Genomic DNA, 14,573 nt, shown 5'->3' with positions numbered 1-14,573 from the left:
ACTTGAAATTAAATGAAAGCAGATTTTTAAGACTCCTCATCATCCCCTGCCCCAAACATTAAGCACTCATGCACACACAAATGCACACACACAGAGAAATGGTAACTGAGTAGACAGTTAATTTGGCTGTGACTGTCATTATAAAATATGTAAGTATAGTAGCAACTTTTCTATTGCTGTGATAAAATAGCCATGACTGTGACAACTTATACAAGGAAGGATTTCTTTGGGCTTTAAGTTCCAGAGGGGCAAGGAACCATTGCCATCGAGTCAAGCAAGCACGACAGCCAGCAGGCAGGGTGGCTAGAACAGCAAACTGAAAACTCACATCTTAAACCACAAGCGCAAAGCAGTGAAAATGAACTGAAAATGGCCCACTCTTTAAACATAAGAGCCTGCCACCAGTGACACATCTCCAACAAGACCACCCTTCCTAAGTGTCCCCAGCTGGATATCGAGTATTCAAATGTCCAAGACTATGAGGGTACATCTCATTCAAACCCAAATAAGCATATTAAATCATTATGTTGTACACTTTGAACGTGTGTGTGTGTGTGTGTGTGTGTGTGTGTGTGTGTGTGTGTGTGTGTTTTGTCAATTTAGTACTTTTAATCAAAGCAGTATCAAGTAGGGAAAAAAATAACCAGTTAACCAAAATCACACTTTTGATATTGTGTATGTGTAGTAGTCTAATTTTGTAAATGCTTGACAGGTTTGAAGAGTGTGCCCAGAAAGGGAAATGAATCATTTTTGGACATCACTTGCTCTAAAATGTTCTCTCTACTAACCAGCTTCTCTACTACATAATATTACATAAAATATCTAATCTTGTTCATTCAGGTTGAGACTTTGAAAGATCTTAGCATGCAAAATCACAGTCTTCGATGGGCAAGAGAGAAGCTATAATTTGACATTCAACAACTCATTACACATTAGTTTATCAGAGTCTCCCCAGCAGAGATAAGAACCCTAAGGAAACGGAATCCAAAGTTTATTATGTGGAGAAAGAGCAAGGAAGAAAGTGTTCTGGGACACAAGAACTTACAAAGGAAACAGATATGAGTAGGACCAGATAATGAGCACAGGCAGGGGGAGATGAAAGGGTAATGAAGTCACAAAAATGGTCTCCAGTCCGGCTCCAGTTACTACCATTTCCCAGTGCCAGCCCTGTGCTACATTAGGTGTGAACACTTGGACTGCTTATTTATATGAGTATGAACTCAGATACCAGCAAAATTGGCAAGGCAGTCAGAACATGTTCTAGAACTATATGTGAATGCAGGCCAGAAGCCTGCCACAAACAACCTGAAGAGACACCGAGTTCTAAAGCTCGACTCTCCCCTCCCTACTCCCTTTCCTCAGCCCTCACCCCACCCTGTCAACCAGTCATTGATTTTTCTTGGCAATCATCTGTCTTTACAACATGTGTGCATGACTCCGCAGCTGCATTTTCCATCCAATTTGGAAATTAACAAAAAAAAAAAAAAAGTGATGAAACAGTTCTAGGACAGCATCTAGACACAACTGAAACTGGTTCAGATTGTAGTTAATAAATTTTCCTTTTCCAAGAAAAACGAAGCCCTTCTCTTTCCTCCCAATTTATTGTCCTTTGGCTACATCTTTTGCTGCCTTTTTTTCCTAGCACATCAAATGAATTTGATTTTGGATCGACTTCCAGCTATTCATGGTGTAGTTTGAAAGAAAATCTTTATAAAAATCACTTTAGGAAAGCTATTTTTCCTACAATAAAGGTCTTAAAAATAAATATTTAGGGATATGTGTATAGTTCAGTTGGTGAATTGCTTTCCCAGCACCCATGAAGTTAGATCCGCAGCAGTACATGAACTAGTGGTGCTCGCCACTGCTGTCCCAGCCCTTGGGAGGTAAAGACAGATGAGAAACTCAAATGCAACCCCAGTTGCCTACAGTTCTTTGTGTATGGTTGTTGCCTCCTGAAACTTATTGCCTCTACTTTGGTATGTCTACTGTTGTTGCCCTTGTTCAGTTCAATTAAAAAACAAAAACAAACAAACAAACAAACAAACAAACAAACAAAAACTTCTCTTAATACAGAGAAAGTTCCAAGTCATTCTGAGATATAGAGATATATGAAAAACTGTCTCAAAAAAAAAGAAAGTAATTGATTTCATTTTTTCTAAGCCAAAATAAGAAAGTCAGGAGACAATGCATTAAAGTGTAAAACTACTGTAGCTTTATATTAATCTAATGTCTTCTCAAAATACAATTTAAGAAAACGCTTTGGGTTGTAAAATTACAGCATTCAGGAAAAATGATGCTGTGTAAAATTGTCGGAAATGAAGTCTTCCTCTCTATGTCTAGTTCATGGTGTGATTTCAGTGATAGCCTTCAAACCACATTTGAACTATAGAACCAATCTGTCAGCAGAATAAGTTCACATGCTTTCTTTTTCAAGGTGCTGACCTTCTCTTTTTATTTTGTTTAGTCAGGAAATATTTGCACTGTATTGTTTAGGCTTCTAGTCTTCAGATCATCTTCTGTGCCAGCAACCTGATGTCCTGCTCTTGGGGTTCTGGCAAATGTAGACAGTGTGGTAAAATACCAACGTTCCTGAAGTCATAAGAGGTACAAAGGCTGCATTTTCCTCATTTTTTATTCCACATCCCCTGTTCCCAACCTACAAATTAGCAATGCAATCCAGGAAAGAAACGTGGAGTTCTTTCTAAATCAAATGGAGTGGAACATAGAATCTGAGACTCGGAAAACAAAGCATCATTTACAGAGCTATGTAAGTCATTCATAATTATGATGGCAAAACATTTACCCCAGGGAAAGTTGGCTTGCACATGCTCAGTGGCCCGTCTCACTGTGTCCCATCACCAGTTGATAACCATGTGCCATTTCATAATGAAGAACTTTGAATTTGTTTTGAGAAGATAGGTTAAACAGTGACAGAAAGAGCTGGAGAAAATAGCGTGAGGCAAAACCCAGAGCTCATTTTCACTTCTCTCAAAAACTGTCTACTTCCAAATAGACAGTTTGGTTGCATAAGTGCCAGCATTAAAATGCAGTACTTGCTGAAGTCTTTTTTTTTTCTCTCTGTGTAGCTTTGGAGCCTGTCCTGGATCTCGCTCTGTAGACCATGCTGGCCTCGAACTCACAGAGATCCGCATGGCTCTGCCTCCCGAGTACTAGGATTAAAGGTGTGTGCCACCACCACCCAGCTACTTGTTGAAGTCTTAAGTAAAGTTTCTAACCATCAGTATGCTGGAAAGTTTCCAAAGGTAATAGAAGAAAATTATAGAAGCCATAAGATTCTTTGTGGAAAAAAAATACTGAACATTCTCATATTTCTTAAACTCACCTTTTTCAATGGAGAGACTCATGATAGTTTATTAATACAATACTTTATTATTCTTACTTTCTAATAGCCCCAACAAAGTTTAAAGATATATTTTATATTATTTATTGGTGTGTGTGTGTGTGTGTGTGTGTGTGTGTGTGTGTGTGTGTGCCCATGGAGAACAGAAAAGGGTATTGGATTCCTTAGAGCTGGAATTACAAGTGGTTGTGAGCCACCAGATATAGTTCTAGGAGCCAACTTGCTTCCTCTGGAAGACTAACAGGTGGTCTTAACTGCTGAACCATCTCTTCAGCCCAGACAACACTTTTAGGTTGGAAAAATGCTCAATTGCAAGTCTCATTTTTGACTATAAGATATAGGTATGTAGAAATGCATGCATTACCTGTGGTTTTTCTACTTTGCAATGTACACTAGCTCTTGGGGACATGACTCGTGACCTGAACTTTCTACTTTCTCACCACTTTTCTGACACATTTTCAAAAAATTGACCAAATTCTTTGGATGGTGAAAAAAATTAAAGGATTAGGAATAAAATTTTTAGAGCTTTAGTAAACAGCTTTGTTTTCCTATTCTAGTAATAAAAAAGGATAAGACCTTGGGTTTGAGATATCTTTCCTTTAGAGCATTTAAACATGATGTTTTCATTTTTGTTTTTAATAGATTGCATAATATCCCCCATGGCATACTTAGAGAAATTTAACTCACTAAAAACTGAGACTGGAACCTAAGCCTCCCATATGTGCCAAAGTCTACTCCTCTGGGTTGATAGAAGGGCCGGCTCCTGAGGGCTCTGCCTCCATGTCGCAAGGCCTCAAGATAATAGCAGAAGGTCATGCTACTTTAGGTAGCTTTCCCTCTATGTATGAGCTCTCCCCCTTTGTGACAGAGCTAATTTTGATTTGTAAATAAAGCCCTATGTTTTTTCCCTTCATTATTATCACCCGGGGGAAGAACTGTCGCCTTCAGATCTGGCATTAGGCTAGGTCACTTGCCTTGATAGACCTTGCCAAGCCCTGGTACTGTTTTTCCTGATGTAGATAAAAAGGAGGACCTTATCAACAACTCAGTCAGGAAGCCAGACCTGGGTGGCAATAAACACAATTCTATTCACTGCAAATTATTATCTTAGCTGGAGGTGATGACATGCTTCTAGTCCCAGCACTCAGAGGCAAGGTGATCAGAAGTTCAAGGGCAGACTCAGCTACATGATGAGTTCCAAGGCAGCCTGAGCTGCGTAAGACTGTTCCCAAATTAAATAAATAAATAAATGACTAACTTATTTTACCTCAATTTTAATATAAAAATTGGATGATAAAACTAATACTAACTATTATGGAGGAAAGAAATATAGTGAATGAGAAACTATATGCCTTTAGAACAATATCTAAGTTTCATAAATACTCAATTTCATTAAAAAAAATCTGGGTCAGTTTTATTGTTACCTATACTCTATTTCTAACTATCCCAGAAGATCCCATGCTGAGCTCATGAATGCCAACCAGCAATGAGTCTATCTTCTTCTCTCCCTCCAACCACCTGCCCAGATATATGCTCCCACTTCCTTCCTGCTCCTCCCAGACACCTAGACAGGATGCAGAGAACCTCTGCAGGAATACTTTGATTGAGACAGAAATTTACTCAAACGTGAAATCATTTTAAAAGTCTAACTCTTTTGTGATATATGCTAACTGATAAAAATCGTTCAATATTTTTCCACTTGAAATGTCAGAATACGGTCTCACAATTAAAGACTATGTGTGTGTGTGTGTGAGTGTGTGTGTGTGTGTGTGTGTGTGTGTGTGTGTGTGTGTGTGTGTCTTACTCTGGTTTAACTTACACTTTTTCCACTTTACAGAAGTATGAAGGCAAAGACATTCTGTAGAAACTGAGGCTTCAGCTTTTCAATTTTGATCTCTTCTCTGCTAGTAGTTAAGTAATGAAAAATGCCTGGCAGTGAGCCAGGGCTTCCAGTCAGCATGGAGTCATGCAGGTAAATAGCAGACACTCCTCACTGCACCTTGTTGCTCAGCTTCAATGTTTAATTGGTTTATATGTATTAAATGTTGCCTCGAATTACAGACATCAATTTATGATGGGATTGTTGGTGTGTTCTTTCTCCATCATAAGCCAAAGAGCTTGAGAATCCTAAGACATTAAATCATCGAGTATTAAGATTGCTTGGTGTTAACGTAATGACTGTTTAAATGATACATAGAAGACATTGTTAAAAGATGGAAGTATGTGTTTCATAGGTCATAAGAATTTTATCTCACTATTTTAGTTTTACATATGGTTTTGCATACAGTGTATTTTATATGATACTAATCTTTTTTAAGTCTTCATATAAAATCTTATTTTAATACTTCAATTATATTTTTCTAGAGCAAAGTTTGTTATTGTTAAATCGATGGTTTAGTCAATATGAAATTCACAACTGAAGCTCATGAGGCAGCTCAGCAGGTAAAGGCTTTGGTACCAAGGCTGATGACTGAAGGGCCTGAGTACAGTTCCAGGACCCACACAGTAGACTGAGATTACTAATTCTACCAGGGTGTCTTTTGACTTACACACACACACACACTGAAATAAGTATAATTTTTAAAAAGTAATCTTTGCCCCCTCCCATCTCAACCCCAGCAACCCACCAGTAGATAAGAGTCCTGCAGGCAGGCTGCCCCACCACCACTGTCACCCACTGGACTCTATAACCTACAAGACCCACTCTGCTGCCGAAACCCACTAAACTCATCATCCTCCCACTGGCCAACCATCCCCGACATGAGCAGACCCTATAGGCACAAACACCATCCACACCAGTTGGAAGAACAGGCACAGGCAAAACCTACACCAGTTGAAGAACAGACTCCATAAGCACAGGTACAACCCACACCAGTTGGAAGAACAGATCCCATAGGCACAAGTAAAGCCCACACCAGCCAAAAGAACTAGACAATATGCTAGATTTAGGCACCCAAAGCCCCCCACAAACCTCAGTTGAGAAAACCCTACTTGACCAGACAACAGGCCAATCACCAGAACCCTTAGCCATTCAGGCCAAAAGACGAATAAAGGAAATAGACAATAAATGAACAAAAGACCTACCCAACAAAGACATCAGAAGAATCAACACCTATACCTATAATTATCCCAAACACAGATGGGTACATGGCAGTGTAAGAATACATGTAACAATATAAAGGGCAATATGTCACCACCAGAACCTAGTGGCTCTATAATAGCAAGAACTGAGCATCCCAACACAAATGAAGCAGAAGAAATCGACCTTAAAAATAACTTTGTGAAGATGATAGAGGCATCTCTTGCACCTATCGGAGGAAGAGATGGGTAGACACCAGTGCAAAAATACATACAACAATATAAACAGCAATATGGCATCACCAGAACCTAGAGATTCTATATCAGCAAGACTTGAACATTACAATGTAGAAGAAACAGAAGAAAGTGACCTTACAAATAACTTTATGAAGATGATAGAGGCCTTTAAAGAGGAAATGAAAAATTCCCATAAAGAAATTAAGGAAAAGACAAACAAAAAATTGAAAGAAATCAGTAACTCCTCAAAAGAAAGTCAAGAAAAAAAAATAATCCAACAAGTGAAGGAAACAGTTCAAAACTTGAAAACTGAGATAGAAGCAGTAAAGAAAACACAGTTCTGGAATTGTGGAAATGGAAAATCTGGGTAAATTAACAGGAACTACAGATGCAAGCATAACCAACAGAATACAAGAGATGGAATAGAGAATCTCAGGCATTGAAGATACGATAGAGGAAATAGATTCATCAGTCAAAGAAAATGTTAAACCCAACAAATTAACACAAAACTTTCAGGAAATATGGGACACTGTGAAAAGACTAAACCTAAGAATAATATGGGTAGAAAGAGAAGAATTCCAGCTCAAAATGTATTCAACAAAATCATAGAAGAAAACTTTGCCAACTTAAGGAAGAACATGCCTATGAAGGTACAAGAAGCTTACATAACACCAAATAGACTGGACCCCCCCCCCAAAAAAAAATGTCCCCTCACTACACAATAACCAAAACACTAAACATAAAGAATAAAGAAAGAATATTAAGAGCTGCAAAAGAAAAAGGCCAAGTAATATATAAAGGCAGACCTATCAGAATTACATCAGACATCTCAATGGAGATTCTGAAAGCCAGAAGGTCCTGGAAAGATGTTTTGCAGAAACTAAGAGACCACAACCCTGACTACTATACTCAGCAAAACTCTCAATCATAATAAATGGAGAAAACAAGACATTCCATGACAAAACCAGATTTAAACAATACCTATCCACAAATTCAGCCCTACAGAAAGTATAACTGTAATTAATGAGGCAATTCCACACAATTTATCTGATAATCAAGAGAGGTTTATTTCTGGGGTAACTAACAGGCAATAGGGGTTGGTTACAGGATCCAGGTGAGATGAGGTACCATCTAGCAGAGAACTCTGCCTTGGTCTCCCATCTAGCTTCCAGGGCCATGAGGTATCCAGAAGGGGCCAGCATGTATGCACGCCAAGTCTTAAGAGGCTCCCTCTCAGCCATGCTCTGGGGGCAGATCATAGGCAGATGTGGCAGTTACCTGCTGTCACTCTAGGAGCAGTATTTCAAGATTAAAGCTGGAACAGCTACCCACTACAAGAATGGACTAGAAGGAAAACACCAACCCAAGGAAATTAGCCGCACCCATGAAAACACAGGTAATAGATAATCTCACACCTGCAAATCCCAAAGAAGCAAAACATACACATTACCACCACCACCACCAACAACAACAACAAAATCAGGAATTAACAATCACTGATCAGTAATATCTCTTAATATTGATGGACTCAATTTGCCTATAAAAAGACACAGGATGACAGAATAGATAAAAAACAAAAACAAAAACAAACAAACAAACAAACAGGATCCATCCTTAAGCTGCATATAAGAAACACACCTCAACTTCAAAGACCAACATTACCTCACAGTAAAGGATTGGGAAAAGATTTTCCAATCAAATGGACCTAGGACGCAAGCTGGTGTAGCTATCCTAATATCTAATAAAAAAAAAAAAAGACTTAATACTAAAAGTAAACAAAAGCAATGGAGAAGGATATTTTATATTCATCACAGGAAAAATCCATCAAGATGAGGTCTCATTTCTAAACATTTATGCCCCAAATAGAAGGGCACCCACATTTGTAAGAGAAACATTACTAAAGCTTAAATCACACATCAAAACCCACACACTAATAGTGGGAGACTTTAATACCCTCTCTGACCAATGGACAGGTCTGACAGACAGAAACTTTACAGAGAAACAAGGGAACTAACAGATGTTATGACTCAAATGGACTTAACAGTTATCTCACAACATTTCACCCAAACACAAAAGAATATGCCTTATTTTCAGCACCTCATGGAACTTTCTCAAAAATGGACCATATACTTGGCCACAAAGCAAATCCCAACAAATACAAAAAATTGGAATAACTCCTTGTATCTTATCAGATCACCGTGGCTTAAAGTTAGAATTCAACAACACAAATTACAGAAAGCCTACAAACTCAAGGAAACTGAACAACATTCAACTGAATCACCACTGGGTCAAGAAAAAATAAAGAAATTAAAGACTTCTTAGAATTCAATGAAAATTAATGTATAACATACTCAAACTTATGGCATACTATAAAAACAGTGGCAAGAGGAAAATTCATAGCACTAAGCATCTACATAAAAAATTTGGAGAAATCTCGCACTAGCCTCTTAACAGAACAACTGAAAGTTCTTAGAAAAAAAAAGAAGCAAACTCACCCAGGAGAAATGCATGACAGGAAATAATCAAATTGAGGGTTGAAATCAATGAAATAGAAACAAAGAGAACAATAAAAAGAGTAAAAGAAACAAAGAGTTGGTTCTTTGAGAAAATCAATGAGATAGACAACCCTTATCCAAATTAAACAAAAGGCAAAGAGAGAATATCCAAATTAACAAAATCAGAAATGAAAAGAGGGACATAACAACAGACAACAAGGAAATCCAGAGAATCATCAGGTTATACTTCAAAAACATGTACTTCAAAAAAATTGGAAAATCTAAAAGAAATGGACAATTTTCTGGATGGGTAACACATATGAAAACTATATCAAGACCAGATGAACAATTTAAATAGACCTATAACCCCTACAGAAATAGAAGCAGATTAAAAATATCCCAACCCCCAAAAGCTCAGAGCCAGATGATTTCAGCACAGAATTCTACCAGAATTTTAAAGAAGGGCTAATACCAATACTCCTCAAATTGTTCCATACAATAGAAACAGAAGGAACATTACCAAACTCTTTTTATGAGGCTACAGTTATCCTAATATCTGGACGACACAAAGAAAGAGAATTACAGACCAATCTCTTTCATGAACATTGATGCAAAAATGCTCAATAAAATGCTGGAAAACTGAATCTAAGAACACATCAAAATAATCATCCACCGTGATCAAGTAGGCTTGATCCCAGAGATGCAAGGATGGCTCAACATACAAAAACCCATCAATGTAATCCATCATATATATAAACTGAAAGGAAAAAGCCCACATGATCATCTCATTAGATACTGAAAAAGCCTTTGACAAAATCCAACACCCCTTCATGATAAAAGTCTTGGAGAGATCAGGGATACAAGGAACATACCTAAACATAATAAAGGCAATTTTCAGCAAGCCGACAGCAAATATTAAACTAATTGGAGAGAGATTCAAAGCGATTCCACTAAAACCAGGAACAAGACAAGACTGTCCACTCTCTCCATATCTATTCAGTATAGTACTTGAAGATCTAGCTAGAGCAATAATACAACAAAAGGAGATCAAAGGGATAGAAATAGGAAAGGAAAAAGTCAAACTTCGCTATTTGCAGATGATGTGATAGTATACATAAGTGATCCCAAAAATTCTACCAAAGAACTCCTACAGCTGAAAAACACCTTCAATAATATGCTGGAATACAGGATTAACTCATAAAAAAACCAGTAGCCCTCCTATATACAAATGATAAATGGGCTGAGAAAGGAGTCAGAGAGACAACACTCTTTACAATACCCACAAATAATATAAAATATCTTGGGGTAACTCTAACCAAACAAGTAAAAGACCTGTGTGACAAGAACTTTGAAGAAAGAAATTTTCAAGACTTTGAAGAAAATATCAGAAAATGGAAAGATCTCCCATGCTCTTGGATATGTAGAATTAACATAGTAAAAATGGCAATCTTACTATAGCAATCTACATATTCAATGCAGTCCCCATCAAAATCCCAACACAACCTGACTTCAAGCTATACTATAGAGCTACAGCAATAAAAAACAGTCTGGTATTGGCATAAAAACAGACAGGTGGATCAATGGAATCTAATTGAAGACCCTGACATAAATCCACACACCTGTGAACACCTGGTTTTTGACAAAAAAAAAAAAAGTCAAAAATAGACAATGGAAAAAAGAAAGCATCTTCAACAAATGGTGCTGGCAAAACTGGATGGTGGCATGTACAAAAATGTAAATACATCCATATCTCTCGCCCTACACAAAACTCAAGTCCAAGTGGATCAAAGACCTCAACATAAATCCAGTCACACTGAACCTGAAAGAAGAGAAAATGAGAAGTAGCCTTGAACACATTGGCACATGAGATTACTTTCTGAATATAACACTAGAAGTGCAGACCCTGAGACAGACAATTAATAAATGGGACCTCCTGAAACTGAAAAGCTTTTGTAAGGCAAAGGAGACTGCCAATAAGACAAAACACAGCCTATAGAATGGGAAAAGATCTTCACCAACTCCACATCTGACAGAGGTCTGATCTCCAAAATATATAAAGAACTCAAGATGCTAGACATCATAATAACAAATTATCTAATTTAAAAAATGGGGTGCAGATTTAAAGAGGGAGTTCTCAAATGGCCAAGATACACTTAAAGAATTGTTCAACATCCTTAGGTATTGGGGAAATACAAATCAAAATGACTCTGAGATACCATCTTCCATCTGCCAGGATAGCCAAGATCAAAACCGCTAATGACAACCTATGTTGGGGAGGATGTGGAGTAAAGGGAACACTCCTGCAGGTAAATGGATGGATCTAGAAAAAAAATCATCCTGAGTAGGGTAATCCAGACACAGAAAGACAAACATTGTATGTAATTACTCATAAGTGGATACTAGATGTAAAGTAAAGGATAAGCAGGCTACAATCCACAACGCCAGAGAAGCTAGGTAATTAGGTAGACCCTAAAAAAGACACTAAAAAAGACCCTAAAAAAGATCATCCTGGGAAGGGGAAATAGATGGAATCTCCTGGGTAAACTGGGGGGATGGGGCGGGGAGAGGGGAGGGGATGAGGGATCTGGATGGTCATTATAGAACCTCCATCCAGTAATTGACAGAAGCAGATGCAGAGATCCACAGCTATCACAGGGCCAAGCTCCTGAAACCCAGATGAAGAGAGGGAGAAGGGATTATATGAGCAAGGGGCATCAAGATTATGACGGGGAAATCCACAGAGACAGCTGACTAGGGCTTGTGGAAGCTCAAGGACTCTATACTGACAGGTAGGGAGCCTACATGGGACTGACCTATACCCTCTGCATGTAGGTGACAGTTGTATAGCTTGGTCTGTTTGTGGGGACCCTGGCAGTGGGACCAGGACCTGTCCCTGGCACATGAGCTGGCGGTTTGGAACCTATTGCCTATGGTGGGATGCCTTGCTCAGCCTTGATGCAGGAGGGAAGAGCATGGTCCTGCCTCAACTTGACTCCTATGAGAGGCCTTACCCTTTCTGAATGGAGATGAAGGAGGAGTAGTTGGGCAGAGGGAATTGGAGGAGAAGAGGGAGGGGAAACTGTGGTTGGTATGTATAGTCAATTTAAAAAATTTAACAAAAGAAGTAATCCTTTAACTGAGAACTCCTTAAATCTTTCCAATTTAAGGCAGATATCATAGGACAAGAAAGCAAACACTCCATCTATGTATGTGTGTATGTATGTATGTATTATGTATGTGTGTATGTATGTATATATGTATGTATGTGTGTATGTATGTATATATGTATCTATCTATCTGTCTGTCTGTCTGTCTATTCATACAGACGTTTGTTAAAAAATAAATCTATTTATCTGTCTATCTATCATCTGTGTCTATTCATACAGACATTTGTTAAAAAAATAAATAAAATCAAGAAGCTTTAAGATACTGTGCCTAGGGATGTCAAGATTATGATGGGAAAACTTGCAGAGATGACCAGCCACACTAGCGAAAACCCATGAACTGTGGACTAATAGTTATGGAGCCCCAATAGGACTAGACTAGGCCCTCTGGTTATGGGAGACAGTTGTTTAGTTCAAACTGTTTGGGGGTCCCCCAGGCAGGGGGATTGAGATCCATCCCTGGTATATGGGCAGGCATTTTGGAGCCTAGTGCCTAGGGTGTGACAACTTGCACAGCCTTGGTGCAGGGGGAGGGGCTTGGACCTGCCTCAGTTGAGCGTGCCAGGCTCTGTTGACTCCCCATGGGAGACCTTGATTTGGAAAATGTGGGGAATGGGGGTGGGTTGGGGGGGGAGGCTGGGGCGTAGGAAAAGGGAAGAAGGGGGATCTGTGGTTGGTATGGAAAGTGAATAGAAAATTTCTTAATAAAAAACGGAAAAAAAAATACTGTGCTTCATATTAGAAAGGAATCTCCACTTGTAGGCATTAAGGAGTTTTATATAATCATAAATCGTTTGCTACAAATTATGTGTGCAGATGTTCGTGAATATCTACACTGACTTAAGCCTTTGCAGTCTTAATTTACTTAACTGTAGTTTCTGTTTTCTTTCCATTTTAACTCAAACTTTGTTTTTCTCATTGGTTTATGTGGGAAGACATTGGACATTAGCTGTTTGCAGATAGATATCCTGGAGTGGACATTATGTGTTGAGAAGACTAGAGCCATGGCTGTGGTTAAGTTATATAATCAGTCACTGTTTTAAAAAAAAAGCTATTTTTGTCGTACACTTTTTTTTTTTTTTTTTCTGGGCAGAGTGCCTTTACCTGCCATGTTTTCTCCATCTTTTTTTTTTTTTTTTTTTTTTTTTGCATAGTAGTTTCCTCTGGCTTGTAACTTACAAGAAAATTGGACACTAGGCTGTTGCTTTCTGCCTTGTACTGTTATCATTTTCTTCTTTTAACCCACCCAGATATCTATCTGCAAGCGAACCTGGCAGCCCCTCACGAGATCCAGCAAACCTGCATTATTATAGGGCAACAGAGCCTGGATATAGCTTTCCTTGTCTTTCCTCCTCACTGGGAAGCTAGGTCTCTATGAAGAGGAGACCCGCAGAGCCACAGCTTAGAAACAAAAACTATCCAGATTTTCAGTGCAAAACCAGCAAGCACCTCTCGGGTCTTTAGAAATTTGCTGCACCTCTATTGGATTTTTGATGGAAGCGGATAGACTAGGAATACACTTATGAGTTGAAATATCCCTAATTGTGGGGGGTGGCGGGGAGCAGGGAGAAGCAGGAGTAGTTTGTGAGTCCCTGAGTCAAGTTTGCATTTTGAAACTTAATAAACAGCAACAACAAATGCTTGAAGCATACGCTGGCTTCAGGAATGTAGATAGAATGTTAAAGCAATGGAGTTCCACTGCCTGGCTTGCCTTCTCATACTAACAAGGCTGTACCTTGGCATGGTGCCACTGAACAATGACGTGCAAGAGATAGACACCAAAAACATAACAGGATTTAACCTGTGTTTGCCACCCGGTACCTTACACAAGAAAAAGGCATGCATTCCCGGGTAATCTGGGACTTAAAGCAGAAAAACATTTATTATCATTTAAATATACATAAGTAAACCAACCCACTATCCAGGTGCCACGGAGTCAGAAATAGGAGCGGCCACAGCTGATGCTTTTGCTTCTCCTTTACCAGAGGATTGTTCTCTATGAAATAGCTATGTACAATATTTAAAACAGCCTCTAACTCACAAAGATATTTTTATAAACAACGCAAAGCACTAGATCTATAAATCATTTATATCCACAATCGTAACAAACATTACTAGTGATTGGACTACCTAGCAGGCTTTGGAAAATGTCCCAAAACTATTTATCAGGAGGATTTTATAATTCTCAGAGTTGAAGAGGATTGGTTTTTTTTTGTTTTGTTTTGTTTTTTTATCCTA

Source organism: Peromyscus maniculatus, chromosome 17 (genome assembly GCF_049852395.1).
Source record: "Peromyscus maniculatus bairdii isolate BWxNUB_F1_BW_parent chromosome 17, HU_Pman_BW_mat_3.1, whole genome shotgun sequence".
Lineage (NCBI taxonomy): Eukaryota > Metazoa > Chordata > Mammalia > Rodentia > Cricetidae > Peromyscus > Peromyscus maniculatus.
This window is presented reverse-complemented; position numbering follows the sequence as displayed.